Source organism: Pagrus pagrus (assembly GCF_965226575.1).
Source record: "Pagrus pagrus genome assembly, chromosome: 15".
Classification (NCBI taxonomy): Eukaryota; Metazoa; Chordata; class Actinopteri; order Spariformes; family Sparidae; genus Pagrus; species Pagrus pagrus.
Window position 1 is genome coordinate 13,244,333 of NC_140199.1, and position 20,544 is coordinate 13,264,876.

Here is a 20,544-nt window from a genome sequence, read left to right on the forward strand (position 1 = left end):
CAGAGTAGCCTTCAGCAGCAGATCTCCAGTAGTAAGGACCTTCAACTCCAACTGGAGAAGGCGAATGCAGAGAAGGAGGACCTTCAAAAGGAAGTGGAGGCAATGAGATCAGAAGTCCGTGTGGAAAAGCAGCTGCGCTCCGTTGCTGACAGCACCACTGAGACGTTTGAGGCTCGCAGAAAAGCCGAAGAGCTGGAGCAGGATCTTGTATTTGAGAAGAATCAAGTTTACCGGCTGCAGGACAAACTGAGCAAGATCAACGACATTCTTGTCAGACAAAAGGAGGACGCTGAGAAGACTCTGGAAAGAACCCAGGCTTCCCATCGTGCCGAGCTGGAGGAACGCAACGCAGAGACCAGGAAGATTTCATCTGCCCTGAAAAATGCAGAGGATCTGCTGGAAACTGAGCGCCTCCGCTGGCAGCAGGAGAGAACCTCCCTGCTGGAAGAGACGGAGAAATCCAGAGCTCTTCACGTGGCTCAGCTTGGCAAGCGAGATCAGGAGAACAACACCCTCCTGGCTGCTCTGAAAAACACAGAACAGCAGTTGGAGAGACATCGTATAGAGTGGCAGGAGGTCATGTCATCCCTCCTTCAGGCCACTGATGGCCTCAAAAAGACTCTCCAGAAAAGGGAGCAGGAGTGGGAGGAGAGAGAGAGCTCCCTGAAGTCCAAGCTGGAAGATCTCGAGACCCAGGTCAACAAGAAGAAAAAGAAAAAGAAGTGGTATAGAAAACTCTTCTAGTGCCCAGATCCAGACTCAGGAACAGAGACTGACTCAAAAACATGCATTTGTTCTTGTATACTTGAGGATTAGTCACACTGGTTTTCTCCGGGTGCTCCGGTTAGCCAACTTTAATTGAAGAAGAAATTCTTCAATTAAAAAAAAAAAAATGACCCTGTTCCTCACAAATATACAAGAACAAATGTGCGTACACAGCCAGCCGTTCGAGGAGAGGGGATCTCTCTCTGAATTGCCTTTCCCGAGGTTTCTTCCCGTGCACCTTCTCAGGTTCATGGGGAGTTTTTCCTCGTCTTCTTAGAGAGCTTGGGCTGGGTGTCTGTTCCTGATCTGAGTCTGCAAGGCCCATCGTAATACAATCAGCCAAAAGGACAAACTGAGCAAGATCAACGACATTCTTGTATACTTGAGGATTAGTCACACTGGTTTTCTCCGGGCGCTCCGGTTAGCCAACTTTAATTGAAGAAGAAATTCTTCAATTGAACAAAAAAAATGACCCGTTCCTCACAAGTATACAAGAACAAATGTGCGTACACACCCAGCCGTCCGAGGAGAGGGGATCTCTCTCTGAATTGCCTTTCCCGAGGTTTCTTCCCGTGCACCTTCTCAGGTTCATGGGGAGTTTTTCCTCGTCTTCTTAGAGAGCTTGGGCTGGGTGTCTGTTCCTGATTTGAGTCCGCAAGGCCCACCGTAATACAATGAGCCAAAAAAAATAAGATATTCTTTGAGTGTTTGCATTGAAAATAAAACACAAAATCCGATGAAAAAAAAAAGTTGATAATTTAAACTTTGTTGTAAAGCTTTAACCACACAGAGGCCGTTTGACCGCAGAACCTGTGCTTTTACTTTTGATACTTCAAGTACTCTAGAAACAAGTATTCTAGAAACCTTTTTTTCTATTAATACATTAAAGTGGTCATATTATGATTTTGGGGTTTTTGCCTTTCCTCTATTGCGTTATGTAACATTTTTGTGCATATAAAAGGTCCTGCTCCCGCACTGCCTAAAGTGCCTGGTTTGGAGTCGAGCCTTTACCTCCGTAACGTATGTGTGTCACTATGTAATATAAATGTGTATAATAATATGCGTTACATAAATATACATTTTTGAACATTTTATTTTAAAATATATACACTCCAGTCAGCAGATATACAGTTTCTACTGCTGTAGTGGTGTTATTTTAGATCACACTACCTTCCTCGGGATGACCCGCCCTACCCTGCCTTTGATTGGCTACATCCTGCCTGTGAAGTAATGTGCATGTGCAACTCTTGCCAAAGATTGAACGTAGGCGAGATGTCTCAATCCGTAACTAAAACAGAGCATTTAAGACACAGTGTGAAAAGGGGTGCCGCAGCAATGCTCCATATGAGGAAAATAATGTGTTTTTTGAAAATTAAAGGGTGTAAACCTATTCTAGGACCTCCAAAAATGGCCCCATGATACTTTGCAATTAGTTTGGGTGCGACCTTCACCGCATCTAGTTGCCAAACCGGAAATGGTGTTTCCTATGGTGAAATGAAAAACAGAATGTACAACAAAAATGAATAATACATTAACAACACTACAGCATGTCTATAGAAAGCAATACTCATATGGTTTGTGGTTGTTTTCTAGCAGGTATATGTATAACATTTATTGTGTATTGCTTTTTTTCACTCTGAAGGCACTGATCCTATTTGTTACGCAGTATTTTACAGTCCACAGTGTTGTTGACGGGCCCTCGCTTCTCCTCATGCTGCTGCTGTGTGGCATTAATCACTCCTTATACAGGGTCCCGGTAACAGCAGCATCAGGACCAGAGCTGCATCACGTGACACCGGGACAAGAGGAGGTTACGGTAACCCACCCCCCACAGCACCACCACCACCACCACCACCACTGACTCCTACCCCACCACCCTCTGAGATTATCAATGTCAAAACATAGCTTGGACTGTACAACATCCTTCACAATTTCATTGATTGATTTTACGATAATGGTTCTTACTAAACATAAGTTGTACAGTATTTGAATATTTGTTTTCTGATAAATGATTTTAATTTATCAGCCAAAATCTCTTCTGAATTACGGCCAACATATTTCAGCATGATACTGTCACAGCAAAAGCTTACATAAAGCAACACTATGTAGAAATTGGCATTTTGTGTGATTTGGTGCCCCCCACAGTTTCTGAGTGCAACACCACTGTTGTAAATACAAATACCAGGTCAAATTACTTAAGTACAATTTTGAGGTACTTCTGCTGTCCTTCAGAATATCTTATATTGTACTCTTTGCTCCATAACATTTTATTAGACAGACAGCTAAAGTACTAGTTACTTGTCAGAATAAGACTTGGAAACATATAAAATACATTTTACATAAAATACAACATATTTTGAAGGATTAAACCAGTGATTCACAACTTTTATGGCATGTGACCTCATCCATAAAATACCATCTGGTTTGTGCTCCTTGACACATGTCGTGTTGGTAACAATTCAGACAAGACATTTTCCTCAAAAGTCTCACATAGTTTCATTGACACACTTTCAAGGCTGAAAGAGTTTAGAAAAAAGATTTTAAAATAATTTGTTGTTTTCTTCTTTCTCCTCCCATCAATCATCCCACACCCTTCAGATGTATCTTGTCTGTTTGGAGTCGCCTTATGTCTTGGTTGAGAACCACAGGATCAAACCAGTGAACTGTACATACAGTAGTTAAAACCAGCTCCACCTCGACCTTCTACAGCGATACACCTACTGCTACATGCAGACCAGCGTGTCAGTAATAACGGCATATAATAAGAGATTAGTCATAGAGGACAATTGTTTGAATTAAAGCATTCTTTTACTTTTGCTCTAAAATTATTTTGCTAATAGTAAATCTGTTTTTACCCAAGTAGGATTTTAAAGGCAGAACCTTTAATTTTAACATTGTAGTTATAGAACTTTTACTGAAATGCTCTGAGTGCTTGTTTCACCACTGGTATTTGCGTTGGCCTTCATGTCTTCGTAAGCTTTATAGTTTAAACTTTAAGTGTGGTTTTAATAAATACAGTTCTACTGGACTATCACCACAAGTTACAAACGTCTTCACTGCACATAATATTAGTATCAACCTTCAAATGTGCATACAAGCACAACCTTTGTAGGCATTTTTGGTTTGGTTAAGGCTGTAGGTTGACCACCTTGACACTGGAAAGAGGAGCTACCTGGAGGGAAAACTAGAGCTCTTGGCAACGTGAACGACACCTGTGACATTGATGCGACTCCGATCAAAAGGTGCCCCTCGTCCCCTCAGCTCTGGCGGCTGCTGCGATGAAAGTGACTCACCGAGGTCAGAATAAAGTCATCATTCCAGTGAAAAGAAATTTGTGGTGTCGAAACCAAAAACCAAGTGAAACTGAGAAATGAGGCCATCGAGAGTTGATACTGCAGTATCAACATTATCATTGTCTCGGTCTAGTAACCACTCATAGGAACTGAAGTAGTTGCACCATCAGCAGTTAGCGTGACCTCTGTAACATTAATGGTAATTTGTTACAAAACAGCGATTAACCCAGAAACAACTTCAATAACATTTAAGAAAGCTGAAACTCCTACAGTGCTTCATAATTGTCCACTGGTCTCATGCTGGGTTGGATTTTCTATGAAACGGAAGTGAATGCAACATTTTGCATCCAGCTCGGACTTCCCAACTACCAGTTCTGACAACAGCAGAACTCTCACAACCACAAATCAGTTATTGTTAACGGTGGAAAACCCAGGATCAGATGACTACTATGATCAAATCAACATTGTTACAGAGCGATACAGAGAAATCCTTTTGAACGGTGTTGAGGAAAACTGTTTAGTAGAGGCACAGCAGCAGACAAACAGTCAGGGGTGAAAACATTTGGTTGTTCCAAGGAACATTACAGTCATACAGCAGGTGATCTTTTCTGTATCGGAGGATTGAGGAACAATCTGTGATGGAATCAGTATTTCATCTAAATATGAGCCATAAGTCCCGGCACCAAACCAACGGGGAGACTTCACTGCTGCATTTCTTTGTTTACATACGCTTATTGCTCCAACAATGTGTGAGTCACAGAGGACTTTTTTCTTTTTTTCCAACAGTGAGCCTTTTATTGCTTTCAGTCCAACCAGTTTCCTCTAATGTGTTGTGGAAACACAACACCTGAGCCTGTTTATTGGAAAATAATGACCCTCATGCTGTCGAGTGATATTATACACTTACACTGCCACACAGTGTAAAAGCCGAGCATTAATCTAGCAGGGTTACAACCAATGAATATTAGCTAATCTGCTCGTTAGTCTCTCAATCAATCACTTCATTGTTTGGTCTATAAAATGTCGGAAGATTGTGACATTTTCAGAGTCACAAAATGCCCCAGGTGACATCTTAAAGGTGCTATATGTAAGAATTAGAAACCTACCTCCAAACAACTCTAAACATAGCTGCTGACTGCTGATAGCTGTACAGCAAGCAAGCAATCTTATTGGCTGACTCTGTCCAGACTGGGAGCTTCAAGCACCGGGAGTGTTGGTGTTGTTTATCATCGGACTATCCTCTCTTGAGGTACAAAGTGGCTGTGTGCTAGCTGGTTAGCATGGTAACTTCAGTGAATATCTATGCAACCAAATACATAGATGTCTTTGACATGATGTCAAAACTGTTATTTCTTCACATTTAGTTGATAATTCAAGTTGATTTAAGAATGTTAATAAAGCATATTCTTAAATATTACACCTTTAAATTGCTTGTTTCCAAGTGTTGCTGAACCACAACACAATTTCAATTTACTATCACAAAGTATAAAAAGAAAGAAAACATGAAAAAAAACTTTAAAACACTACATCATCCATGAATGTTTCTGCCTGAGCCATGCAGATTTCCATCAGTAATGGTAGCTTGTTATCAGAGAAGACAACAACTCCTATGATCCCTCACTACTTACGTCATTTTTTTTTGTTTGATTGATATACACTTGAACAAAATAGTTTCTGATTTAAAACGAACGAACTGTTTCAGCTCCTCATCAACTATCTATAAAATGCCAGCCTGTTAAACATAAATATGCTGTAAAGACTTTTCAATTAAGAGAAATTAGGGCACCAACAAAATGAGGAATAAACTTCAGAGCTATTTTATTTGAAGGAAGTGCAATAAGAGGATGTATTTGTATGTGCTGATGCAGCAACAGAATTCTATCTACACAAAATTAAAAATAAATGCGACACTTCTCTTTTTGTTACAATTATTCTCAAGTTCAAGTTAAAGATTTAAGACTTTTTACTGCACACAAAATAATCATGTCTCTCAGAGCAGAACTTTGATAAAAATCTGTGTTAGTGAGCACTTCTCATTTGCCAAGATGCTCCATCCAGCTGACAGCTGTGACATATGATGCTGATTAAACAGCCTGATGAGTGCACAGGTGTGCCTTGGACTGGTCGCAATAAAAAGGCCGCCCTAAAAATGTGCAGTTTTATCAAACAAATCATTTTGTGTGCGTAAATAAACCCCACTTATTTCTGCATATTTTACTTGTACTTGGGGAGCAAAAACAAATTAATAAATGGATGCCAAAGGCCAAATTTGTTGTTGTGAGTTGAGATTCAGCCTCTCAGATTGAGTGATCCTCTTTTCTTTTCTGCTGTGCTTAACTAATCTGACCACCAGAGGGCAGTGTTTTCAATATAATACTGTCAGACTGTCTCATCATGCCAGCCTCTCCCCACTCTGTGTGTGTGTGTGTGTTTGTGTTTGTGTTTTCATCTATGTAGGTAAATGGAGATGACAACAAGAGGAGGCGGGTGAGCGGGGGAGGTTGATAATGTATAGAGGCACACACATCCACAGTCACACATGAGACTGGTCCTCCAGCTGTAGCTGCCAACAAAGACACAGCATCCTGCTGAGAAAAGGCCTCTTGTTGAAATGGGGCAGCTCAATGTTCCCTGCCTACGGTGCAATTGTGTGTGCGTGTGTATGTGTGTTCTATCTATGTGTGTTAAAAGCTGTTATGTCTCCCCTAGGATTAACTTGGGTGTGTCGCTGCCATTAACAGCATGTTAGCTACCTGAGCTGACGCTGAGAAACCAACCATCAACCATAATGACCATACAGTACCTCTGAAAGAGAGAGAGTGTGTGTGTGTGTGTGTGTGGGTGTGTGTGCGTGTGTGTGTGCTGACTCTTTATGATAGCAGAAAGCAGAATGGAGTGAACGTGGGGAACAGATTGAAAGCACAGTTCAGAGAGGGTATCTGTGAGATGATTCCTTCTTCTTTTATTTATTTATTTTATTTTTTGGTTCCATCTCTGGTGTCATGACCTCATTCCCACAGTGTATTTTGTCACTGGGACTGCCAGAGGTCACCTGCCAATCAAACGGCGTGTCCAGTCCAGCAATGTGCCACCAGTAACCTTTGATTTTCTCTTGGTGAAATTTCTGTTATGTGCTTCTCTTTTCTTTGATTTGCCCTGAAGGCTTTAACTGCTCAAAAGCCTGGCCGCAGTGTTCGTGGAAGATTTAGTTGAAATGTGAGAAAAGTGAGTGACAGTATCTCACATTTTGGTTATGTCCCGCTCCACTTTTCAATATACTGTAGCCTGTTTGTCTTCATAGTAAACCTACAAAGCACTGTATCGGTATAGATATGATTCTGGGGAATTTGGTCCACAGCACACTCTATAAATAATACAATTGAGCATTAATCATTAATAAATCCCATTAGAGGAATTTCGAAGTATCAGTGAATACCATTTCCTCTAAAAGCCGCAAAATAAAAAGTTTAGTCCACTAATGATGTGTCAGTCTCAAACCAGATTCTCGTAATTAACAAAGAGGAAAGTCATAAACACTTTTCCCCGCAAACAAACACCTGGTAAAAAGGAACGATCCATTAAATGATTCTGGTGGTTATTAAGGAATAAACAGAAAAACACTGTGGATGCTGTGCTCGAGTAACTGAATGGCAAAGTAAAGGTCAATACATGACTGTTCATGTGACAATTACGTTATTTGATTATGTCCTTAGATGTTCTCGAGTGGCTCAAAATGAAAGATGAAGATTATCGTGGCTTTGACGTCACAGAGACAAAACGTGTTTATGTCCGGCCTCAATCGAATTCAATCGCTCAACTAATTCACGACCGGCCTTTTGACTTGCTGCGACGGGTGCTGCGAGTGCTGCTGTTTGTCTTGCTGGCAGAGATAAAACCTGAGGATTCACCCAGAGAGGAGACTTAAGTCCTCACCGGCACAAGGGACTCCAGCGACATCCCCTGACAGCTGCTGACTGCTGTTATGTATGAAGGGAGGATAAGGGGAGCTGGAGCATCAACCTTGATGTAGGGAGCTGGATATTTAAAGGAACCGTTCACCCCAAAATTAAAACTACATGTTTTTCCTCTTACATGTAGTTCTGTTTATCCATCTTGTTTTGGTTTGAGGTGCTATTTCTTGGGGAAACATTAAGCTGTTAGATACATAGATGCAGTTCCTACATGAAACTGCTCACAACAAGGTCTGTGGAGTATCTTGACTAACCTGGTCATAATTTCTGGAAAGACACACTGCAGAAATTTTTCAGAAGTATTTTGTGTGTGTCATCTAGTCTCATTATATTTGAGACAAAGCAGACATCTCTTCGGCCGTCTGCAGTTGTGCATAATGTTTCGCATCAATCAACCTCCCACTCTGGGTGGACAGCAGCTCTTCTACTGCCCAGCTAGTTGCCTTCTTCCTCCGCCCACTCATTCACAAGCTAAACACACTCAAGGTTATTTACTGTGAAAAATGGCTTCTGTAACACGTGTTGAACCCTTTAATACCAAACCTCATGATGTCCCCATGCAGGGTGTTTACACATGGCGTGAGCATGGTACATAGGTCATTTGTTTGTTATGAAATGTTTCTTTCCAGGAAAATTGTACATTTACTCTCAATGGAATACAGAATAAATCACAAACAAGTGTCCCCTTGAGGGTGTTGCAAGGACAAGGAAAAATATACTGAAGGTCATGATTTAAAGATCTTAATTTAAAGGAATAAATTAAAAATAATAATGTCCATAATTTCCAACAATATTAAAACCCAGAGAAATCTGTTTTTGTATTCAAGTTAACGGTGGCTTTTATTGGTTGCCTGTCACCATAGCTACCAGGAAAAGACAGTTGGTTTAACTTTTAACCATTATCACATCCATAAGCATTTCTGTCACTCAGATAGATGTCCATCAGCAATGGTGGTTGTTAAACAATGAAGACAACTCCCATGATCCCACGCTATTTGTATCTCCTAATTTGTCCATATTAGCTTAAAAGTTAAACATGCTTAAATAATTTTTTTATATTAACATTACATCAAATGACGGCATGGAATGTGAAAAAGCTTTGTTCGTGTGCCTGTAAAATATTATCAGCTCTGCAGTTCCCCTTAGCTCTGTAAAGCGTTTTAGCATCTTTCAGCTCAGTGTTTTTGTTCTATAGCCCACAACTTTAGAGGCCTTAAGCAGCTAGAGGGCCCTATATTTTCTGCAGGAGTTGATGGAGACCAACACATAGCTAAAAGAGAGGTGAATATTGAACTTACATTCGTCAGGTGGTCAAAAATAAAACTGCAGATGAATGCTGATGTTGCTCTGTAACTGCTGGGTGTGTGAACAGGCTAACACATTCACTCATCAGCTTGCAGCCCAGTCACCAGGATAAAATATTGGCAGCATACATTTCTGCAAACCACAGAATACATCAATTTGTATGTGTCCTACACATCATATCAATATTCATGTTACACGTATATGAGCTGACATTCATGTCAGGGGGAGGAGGAGACAGGAGCAGCGTGACAGACCACTGGATCCATGTAACATGACATCGGGCTGATTTCAAGCCTTGTTTGTGGTGAAAGAACCAGATATTTTAAGTCAAAACATAATCTTTTCTTAACCCGTAACAAGTTTTCTTTTGTATTTAACCAGACCATACACAACGCGTTGTCACAACATAAAATGCAATATTGAACCTAAAGAAAAGTAAAGTAGAAACATATCTGTCGTCTGCAGAAATGTATATGCCAACATTTATTCTGGTGATTAGTTTGCAGCGAGAGTGACAATATGTCTGTGGATACAGCTTCTGTGTCTATAAAAAGGAGATGTTGAAAAAGGGTGAATAAGAGAAGCTCTTATTGTAAAAATCAACTTTCATATTCCAGATCATACTGTACTTTTGAAAAGGTTCAGCTTGTGCCTGCTCTGATGTGACAACCATAGGATTCATGAGGAGAGAAAGCGAAAGCAGCTCTTTGCTCTAGTGAGCAACACCTGGACCATTATCATCATCAGGCAGAAATTGTCACAACTAAGCATCACAATCTGAAAGCTTCGCATCAAGTCATTCAGGATTAACAATCAGCACAGTTTACAGGAGAAAATCATTATCTCTCCTCTTCGGTAATTAGGACCTCTAGCAGATCTTAAGTCAGCTGAGTTTATGAAGAAAGACCCTGCTGAAAAACGGTTCGGTGAGCTACCATCCAATAAATAATGGTTACAAAGTCAGTCCTAAACACAACTCCAGGTTCACTTCCACTTCAAACTGTTCGATGTCGCACCCAAACACATTCTGTTGAATTTCACCTCCATTTTCTTTTCCCTCGCAGCCTTTAAGTGGCAACGCGCTAGCAGCTAATCTCTCAAGCCGACACTCCGGCTCATGGCTAATGACTAAGTGTCAGTGTTACAGATGAGGCTGCTGTCTACACTGACCTGTTTACAGACACTAAAGGCTAAAGGCGTGAATGGTGCCCGTGATAAATCATTCCTCCACAATGGCTAGAAAATGAACTGGTGGCAAACAAATATCAGCCGCCAGCCCAAAATGTTGCTCAATCAATACATTGAACAAATAATACCATCAAATGTAAATTACACATTTTGGATGGTTCAAAAGAGAAACAAAAAAGACTACAGGTTTCAGTTTAATATCAAACGTATGTCCCTCATATAACCGTAAATGGATCAACATTGTTTAGTTAAGTAGTGAGGTGATGGAGCCCATCAGTAAATTTAGCTTTTCCTGTGTCCAGTTATGAAAAAGCCCCTTCATATTTAATTACAATATTCAATTTATAAGCTGGACTGCCAGAGCAGACAGAGGGAAGTTTTTCACTTCAGACAGGGTAGCAGGTGTCATAGTGAAGATGAATTACTCCAAGCTCCCAGTGCTCCGGTAGACAGCGGAGGCAGTGAAACATAAGGACAGCTGTAAGGTGATATTAAACTACAGTTTTAGACACAGTGATGTGCAGAGACTCTTTCAGATACAGTGAACCAAACAGGGGAACCAGGGCAGGGAACACAGAGTACTGGGATGGAGGTGCAATTACAAATCAGTGTCGGGAGAAAAATGAATCCAAGTCGCTGACATTTGAATAGCACTTCCTCCAGACAATGATTGAACTGAACATTCACATCATAAAATCACCTTCTGCTTTTATTTCCTTTTATTGAGAGCCTTCTTCTTTGAGCAGGGCTCATGTTGCAGTAGCCACCAGCATGACCCAAAGCTGTCTGCAAAGAGAAGATGGTGCTGAGGACAGCTGCTGTGTCTCGACCTCCTTTTCATTTTCCACATTATGCACCCCACGCTATCATGAAATATGATAGAGAACAACTGCTGCCCATCAGACTGTTTTTTGGCAACACTGTCTTACCATGATCAACGGACAATAAGAAATATCCATGGCTTGGATTAAGTGTTGCTGCACCTGGAAATCTGAGGCATTGAAGGAAGTGAAAGGAAAGGAAGATCATGGGAAGGAAGGACAAACTGGCTTCCTCTACCAACTTTTCTTGGAAGTCAGTCAGATAATAAGCTGGACGAACTTGGGAGGAGGATGGCTTCAAACGAGACTTGGCTCAACTCTTTGATCCCATTCTGAGATAATGGCTAAACCTGAACTGAACAATAGAATTGGAGAAGAAACAAGACGGTAGGTTTCCGCTTCATGATCAACAACCAGTGGTGCTCAGATGTGGTCATCATTTCTATGGGCTCTTCTCCTGATCTAGAGCACCTTATGATTGGAGCTCTAATTATCTCTTCAGGGAGTTACTTCAGATCAGATCTTACATTGGATTACATCTCAAAGAGGTCCTACAGTTCACCACATGTCAACACCAACCAAGCCCTGGACAAGATGTAGGGAGTTATCAAGAGACTTCATGACAGGGACCAGGTTTAGGGACTGAAACTTCTTCAGTGGCTTGGGAAAACATCATGGTTTGGATTAAAATCACTACGTTACTTCTGTAACTTCTGTAACAAATGTACTTCTGTTACCTACATAACTTACTTTATATTATGTCAAGTAACTTCAATACACTAGTAAGTTAAAAGAACTCACCATTGACTTCTGGTTTCACACTCAACATAAACAGCGATCTCCTGGATGAAAGTCCTACGCTTGTTTAACCTGATCGTCCATCCACAACCTCCTCCCTGCATGGACTCTTCACTTTTTATACTGCTTTCATTTTCAACCTATAAAAGAACAAATAACAAAGCGAATCAACGCAACACAACACAATTTTAAAACCACACATTTTGGTGAAAGATATATGAGCGTCTGTAAGTATTTTGAAAAGTGCCATATAAGTTAAATGTATTGTTATTGTACCTTGTTAAAGGTCCCATATCATGGAAAACACGTTTTCTCTGGTGTCTACATATATAAACTGGTCCTCCCTGAGCCTACAAACTCCCAGAATGAGGAAAGGAAACGAGTCCCGCATGGTCTCTGCAGCCCACCCACTGGTAAAACGAGGCTCCTACAGGCTGTTCAGATTCAGCTCATAGGCCCCGGAGATATCCGAGAGGGGGGCGTTCATCCCCGAGGTGAAGGTCGGTGTGTCCAGCGGTAAGCTAGCAGTGTTTGGCAATGTTGTCGCTCAGAGCGAGACACGCAAATTGCTCTGTTGTTGGTTGTAAAAATCAACATAAGTGCCTTTATTCTGTCCCAGCTACAGAAGAACAGAAGAGACAGTGGTTGCGTTTCATTTTTAAGGACAACGTGCCGGCTGCGGTTCCTGTAATCTGTTTGTGTGTGCTAACCACTTCACACCGGACGGCTACAGGAACGAGGGTCAGTACAAAGCTGGCTTTGCCTCGACACTGACCCTCTTAAAAGGATCAGTCCCAACCATACGGGACCCAGCAGCTGCACCCGAGCCACAGGTAAGTGTCGCCACGTGTTGATAGTATTTACAGTTGCCTACGAGTTTGGTGACGTCAGCTTGAAATTGGCTAACTAGTTAGCTCCCCTTAGGTCGCTATGCAACGGCGTTTGAAGCAAGTTTAATGTTAATAATATTATGAGGGAGCTTGGTTGTCACAGTAAAAAGTCTGGAAACATGTGCAGACTGGAGACAGAGACTATGCGGACAGTGTCCAAGAGTTTGGAGACTGTTGGAGACAAACACAGCTTTCGCTAGCTGTTTTTAGATGTTACCTGTTGCAGGTCATTGGGGGATGGGAGCCGGGTGGTTGTGTCGGGGAGTCCTGCTGCAGCCGCAGAGTCTGTATTTTTCTGAGCCTCTCCTTCTGGGTCCGATTCTGGGTCAAACTGGTGCGGTTGAACGACAGCGTCTCACGAGCCATAGCGATACATCCACCGTAAACATTAGCGCATGCTACCGCTAGCGTCAGCGGCATCCTCTCCCTGAGAGGGGCGTGTAGCAGCGCACGCGCTGACAGACGGCGCTCATTAGCATTAAAGGTGCAGGCACAGAAACAGCTGCTCTCAGTAGAGCTCACTTGAGTGACTTTCAGACAGCTGAAGTTCAGGACCACTGATGGGTTTGATGCAATACATTTCAAATACAGTATTGTTGGACCTCTGACAGCTGTGTGAAATTGATGAAAAACAGTATAATATGGGACCTTTAAGATCTAGGAAACAAACCGTTACAAGGTGGACTTGACTTGGAGCTTACTGGTCTTGACTCAGGGCTTCATAGCCAAGACTTCTTGGTAAAAAAAAAAATTTCCTTGCCCCATAACCAAAAAGACACCGCTGACATTTCCTTGAACAAAACCCACTGAACCTCAAACAGATTTCCACAAATTGACATCTGAAACACAGTTCAACTTGTCACACTCCACACTCATTCATGCAGCCTGACCCCAACATGTAATTAACATCACATGCACGCACAGTGCACAGAGTTTTTTGACGCTGTGTTTCTAAAAGGAAGGAAGGTCTCCTCTGTTATGCTAATGGGGCCAAATATTGCCAGTAATTCAAGGTTAGTCAAACAGCAGTTTGTTTGGTTGCCGGGCACGATTAAGAGACTTTCCTGTCCTGGCTCGACAACACGCTGGCACTGCTACAGCCATCAATGTCATTGCACAGACAGTGCAAGGTAGAGCATTTGTTTCTGAGTCCAGCCCTGTGTTGTACACAAAGAAAAAGCCAGGCGGTGAGCCAGTTCAGTATGTAGTCACCGGGAAAAGTCTGGGGTGTGTTCGAGACAAATTGAGGAAGGTTGAGATTTTGCAGTCTTGATTTGCACGTGCACTACTCAGGTATGTACATGTTAAAATAGATGTTTGGTCAATGTCAGTCACGAGGATCGATGTCGTCACTGACTGTGTTTTCCAAACCACTGCACTGTACTGCCTTTCTCAAACAAATCAGCTTGGATTGGTTCAGCGTGCTCAGAACGAGGGAGTGAGAAAGAATGATAAATACACAATGAAATAAGAAAAGAGCGGGAAAGAGATGAAATGGGAGAAGAATAAGACAACCAGCCGGGAAAAGTCACAAAGAGGAAAAAGAGACAAAAGTGAGAGAGAGAAAAGGCGAAATTGATAAACAGGCACAGCAGTGAAAGAAAATCTTTATTGCATTTTTTATCCAGACTGTCTGAGGAAAGGAAGGCACAAGAACAGAGTTATTCTTTTGGAGATTTGATTGTGCAGGCAGAGAATAAATTCAGTACGCTGCAAGGTCCTGAAGAACACAGGTGAGGCAGTTTTATCCTCTATAGCCTTTCTCACAAGGTCTAATATTGTTAAGCTTTCAACCAAATGGTCAAAGGTATTATTATAACAATGAACTCGACAGTATTAAAACCATGAGTTTATTGTGTTGGTTGATAACAGCATAATCTGCAGTCATTCAGTCTACTGAAATCAGAAAAAAGGAACTGAAAGTTTGTCACAATTCGTTGAGTTGTTCATTGTGACATGATTGAATTGCTCTGTTGGAAATTTTCCTGGATCAATTTTCATGTATCCAACTATGTTCCAACTATTTTTTTTTTTCCAGGCATGATTTTTCATGGGAGCGCCCTTTAAAGAAGGCAGCCTTGATTCACATCATGAATAATCATGTTTCCACCGAGCATTGTCCTGCTGCTCAGGGAAGCATTAACTGTGGTTCCTGCCGACACAATGTGACCACTGAAAGCTCATTTAAAGGATCCTCGGCCCTTAGTTAGTGTTTTAACTATCGGGCGAAGCAGCACAACAGATGGATGGTTTACTGAATGGGTCTGCCCGGCTCAGGTCCAAAATGACCTCACAGAGATCCCAAACGACCGTAAAGATAAGCAAAATGACCACAAAGTCACACAGTTACCACAAAAAGATACAAAGTGACGACAAAGAGATAAAAAAAAATAATAATGAGCACAAAGAGACACAAAATAATGACAAAGAGATACAAAGTGACCACAAAGAGATATAAAATGATCACAGAGACACAAAATGATTACAGAGACACACAAAAAGATCACAAACAACCACAAAGGGATGTAAAATGACCACACAGGCACAAAGTGATCTCAGACATACAAATGACTACAAAGAGATAGAAAGTTACCACAAAGGGAAAATGACCACAATTAGAAATAAATGATCACAAACCAATGAAAAACATCGACAAAGACATGCAATATGACCACAGAGACACAAAATGACCACAAAGAGACGTCAAATAACTAAAGAGACATGCAATATTGTTAAAATAATTCTGCGTAAATTTAGAACTGGAGGAAGGAGATCGGAGTCAGCTCAAAATACAAACAAGGGGTTTAATCTTGTACAAGAGGAGCATTCACAGAGCAACACGCAGGTCAATTACAAAGTGAAGACTGCCTTTCTAAGGAGGGAATCAGGGTATTTATCTCTCTCTCTCTCTCTCTCTCTCACCCTGGGTGTGTAATGACTATAACAGATGCTGATTCAAACCTTCCTACAGAGAGGAGGATGTTTACCTTTAGTGTCTGTCAGTTCCTTACTTAGGTCATAAAACAAGTTTCAAAAAAAGTAATAAAACAAGGTCAAAGGAGAGGTCACAAGCTACAGGTCACAGTTCACATTTAGCAGTCTCTCTCTCAAGAGGGCTGTGTAACATCAATTCACATTCCTCTACAAAATTCTCGTCACAAATATGACCACAAAGAGATGCAAAACAAGCATATAGACACAAAAAAAACGACTACAAAGACACGGAAACTGACTACGAAGAGATATAAAGCGACCACACAGATACAGGATGACAACAAAGAGACAAAATAAAACGACAGCAAAAAGATGCTGAAAGACCACAAAGACACTTTTAGACTTTGTGTCTTAAATGGGACTTTCACATGCATTTGAATATGAGGCAAAACCTTAACTACTGTCCAGAGGTCTGGCGTCTGATGGCAACGCTGGAAGGCAGGGTAAAAAACTGCCATCATATCCTCCTCATGGCTGTCCCACACTGCCTCCCCCATCAGACTCCGTGAACTCTGTCTTTTATGTGGTTGCTGTCTCAGTGGGATGCATCGTACAAAGGCGCACACTTCAGTCTCCCCAAGAAGGCCTTCATGCTGTCTCCCTCAGTTTAGCCTATAACGCACTGAAGCGAGTTCACATCAAACATCTACTGTTTATTTCAATTCATTAAACATTGATTGCATTATCATTTTATGTTATAATTTATTACACCAGTCGGGTGGTGATGAAGTAGTTTGATTATTCATAAGCTTTTTTTAATCTTCAGTAGAAAATACAAGCAGTGTAGCAGTGTTGTGTTTGGTCACGCTATCCCTACTGTAGCTCCCTACTGGAAACATTACATGATTTTTAAAAATAGCTACACGACCCAACCGCTACACTGATCATGCTGGCGATGTTATTGCTGCACAACTGGTCATGTCCTTCTTCACTGCCATTATTTGCATGGCAAAAAAAGATATGAATAGTGCTCTAGCCACAAACAGATTGCAGGTGCACATATGACAGGCTGTAGCTGGTGCCCTTTTGTAATACATAAGAGAATTTGAGATGGCAATGGATTGGATTACATTATATAGCTCTGTCATCAACATAGCTGGCAGCAACTAATATCAAATGGGTGTCGAATATAAGTGTGACAAGGTGGTCCGACTCCAAACCCTTCCCAATACATGAAAAGTATTATGTATTGCACTGTATTTTTAAGCGTTCATCTAGCTGATAGTTATCAGACTGCATTTCAATATACTACAGTTTAATACAACAACACCATAAACTTAGGCCTTGTAAAAAAAAAAAAAGACATCTCTCAGACAGTATCAACCAAGGCTGAACTTCATTGTTACTTTCTAATTTTGACTGAGGCGATTTATTTCATGACAGCCGTATTGGATTGCATCAGGACGCACAGGGGTTTCTAGCTTTTGGTCAGTCAGTGTAAAAAATATATAACCTGACAACCAAAGAGAGATGTCTCATGGGATCTTTAGTCTGATCGCGAACATTTGGTGATCTGTTGTCTGCCATCTTGTCTCACAGTTCTGTAGACTCTTCTATCTGCATCCCTTACAGAATTGTATGTTGAGGAGTTGACCGTAATATACAAGTGCAGAAATATTGAGAAGAAAGTGCAACATAACCCCCAGAGTGCAAAAATACACGTAACATGAAGTAATAACAATGCCAAATTAACTAATACAAAAGAGGGTAAAATAACTGTTGAGGCTCTTCCTACATATTTAAATTATTTTGAGTTAAACCATTGTTCTGTCAGCACTGGGAGGTAAGAACTTCGTCACATTCATCTGTTGTTGTCTTCCACATTGAAGAAAATGTCAGGAGTCAGGAGACTGACCAATTTAACATCCAACAGAGTATTAAGCTCTTGACTTTTTTGGTGCTGCTGATGCATTCAAATGTCAAGCGGCGCCTCTCATCCCGGTGCAGAATGTATCGAGTCAACCCCCCCCAATCTGAAGAAGTGCTGGACAGAAACTTATTTCTATGCTAATAGTGCTGACAAATGTGTTGTGATCGGTTTGCCATTTTTGAGCGGATTTGAATTGTCCCCTTGAATTGAATTGTACTGTGAATTATCATATAATTGCATTTTCAGCCGTGATTTATGTGCACACTGGAGCCGCTGTGCTCCAGTTAGTTGGTCGTGGCATTTCAGCAGCTGGTCTAACTCCAAACACTGCAGGATGTTTCTCCACCAGTAAACATCAATCTTTTAGCCCTGCTCCCCTCCCCTCTTCCTGCTCTTTTCTTTCTTCATTCATTTGTTCTTTCTCCATCTTCCTGTCTTACTTCCTTCTTTTCATTCATTCATTCTTTTTTCTTTAAGTTTCCCTACAGGCGATGCTTTCACTTACTCCTTTATACCTTCCATCTTCCATCATCTGTCTCAGCTGTATGTGAAGAAATGACAGTGAGGTACCCTCAGGGTTATTCAGTTGCTCTGCCTCCTTCATACTGTGCACGCACATACACATGTGAACACACTCATCTCCTCTTCTCTGTCATTTCTGTATCCGAACGCTTGGCATTGACAGATTCTCTTTCCGTCTTGTTGTCTACGCTCCAGTCTGTCATCCTGCCTACAGTAATAATATTGGAAATTTGAACATGTATGCCAATATCTACAATTTGTGTACCAAAAAGCATGAAGATTGAGACATTAACACTCCTGATAATTGCTTAATATTAATAGTAATTCATATCCATATTAGGACAGAAGTGATTCTTAAGCCTGTCCATTGAAAATAGATGGAAAAAGTGTATTTTTGGTAATTTTTATGACATTTAGTATATTTTGGAGTCTTTCTCTGACAATGTTGATGAGCCACACTGTTCCCCCAATATTTTCTGACAAATAACTTAATTGTGCTCAGTGTTACAAAATTGAAGCTGCTGCTAAAATGCTGAACAATGACATATTACCATAGTAGAAACTGTGAGTAGTGCGTCCTACCAGCCTTAAGTAGTGAGTGTACTACTTCAGGATACAATGTAGTATTGACCAATTGGACCAATTGGACAACAGATATGACAAACAGCAATATAGAAATGTATATGTAATATACAGTCCTACATTGTGTCCTCTAGTCTGACCTTGATGGTGGTCTTCCTCTTCTCTGTGGACAGACTCATCTCTGTCTTCCAGCAGCACATCCCACTAACACACAGAGCCTCAGCCCTCCACATCTCTGTGTGTCAGCACACTGCAGGGTCCTGGCAGCCCCCAATCACACCGACATCCTGACATTTGACATCATGTCACTATAGCGAAGCCTTCAGGGTCAAATCAACAGCATGTACATATCCAACCCTACACTGATGACAGGCAGCTGACTCAAGTCTGTGTCAAAGGTAATAGTGCTGGAACGTCATCATGGTTGACTTTACTGGGACCAGCTTGTGTAGCGGTGATGCTTTTAATAGCCAGATGTAGAGAGTTGTTCCAGGACTGGTGTGTACATTTACAAGGGTGGAGGAATAATGGACTGTGTGGTTTTTTTTTTTCAAACTGCACCAACTGCTATCACACTTTGACGAAGTGTTCAGGTAATGCTGAGCAGATTGGAGTTTTAGCTGTACAAACATTCCTCAGAGCTCTGCAGGTAGAAATGGAAAGAAATAACACACACTGGCTGATATAAACCTCCAAAGATTTTTTTAGAGTACAGGTTGAGGCAAAAGCTTGAAAACTGGCCAAACAGCAAATGAAGTTAACACTGCACTAATCAATATTTTTATATTAGCACTGAATCAATGGTATGTAGAGTGAACGGTGTTGCTCTTTGTGACAAACCCGCAGAGAATTTGCCATCTGACTCTTCAGTTTGCCTCAACTCTATGGAGCCTTACTCATTAATTGCATTTCTATAGGCAGCTTTTATTTATTTATTTTTATTTTTTTAAAGCCTGGTTGCAAGCAAGCTGTCTGACAAAGCTAGCAAGTAGCTAGTGCACAGTGGGGCATTATAAACGTACAAAGGCTGATACAAAATATAATGCATAGAAACAACTCCAAACTTTATTGTCACTGCACAGTTTACAACGAAATTTCAGTGCAACTCTAGCAAGTGTAAGAACAGTAATAAATATATATTGCACTCGTCTTGATAAGAACTCAGCAGCACATTATTGCACCTAACCAGATATACAGCGTTGCACCAGATATTTAATAAAAATAAAATATAAAAAAATTGCACAGGGGAGTATTGCTCATAGCCAGTTTTTGGCAGAGTTCAGTTCTTTGAAATCTGGAGGTGTGGGTCTCAATAGACCTGTGGTGCCTTCCAGAGGGCAGCAGAGTGAAGAGGTGATTTCCTGTGTGAGATGAGCCCTTGATTATGTTAGTGGCCTGGCGCAGACAGAGGTTCTGTATATGTCCTCAAGTGAAGGTAACTGTGTGCTGCTGATTTGTTGTGCTGTTTTAATGACTCTCTGAAGTGCCTTTCTATCAGCTGCAGTGCAGCTAGCATACCGCACCAGGGTGCCGTAGGTGAGTACG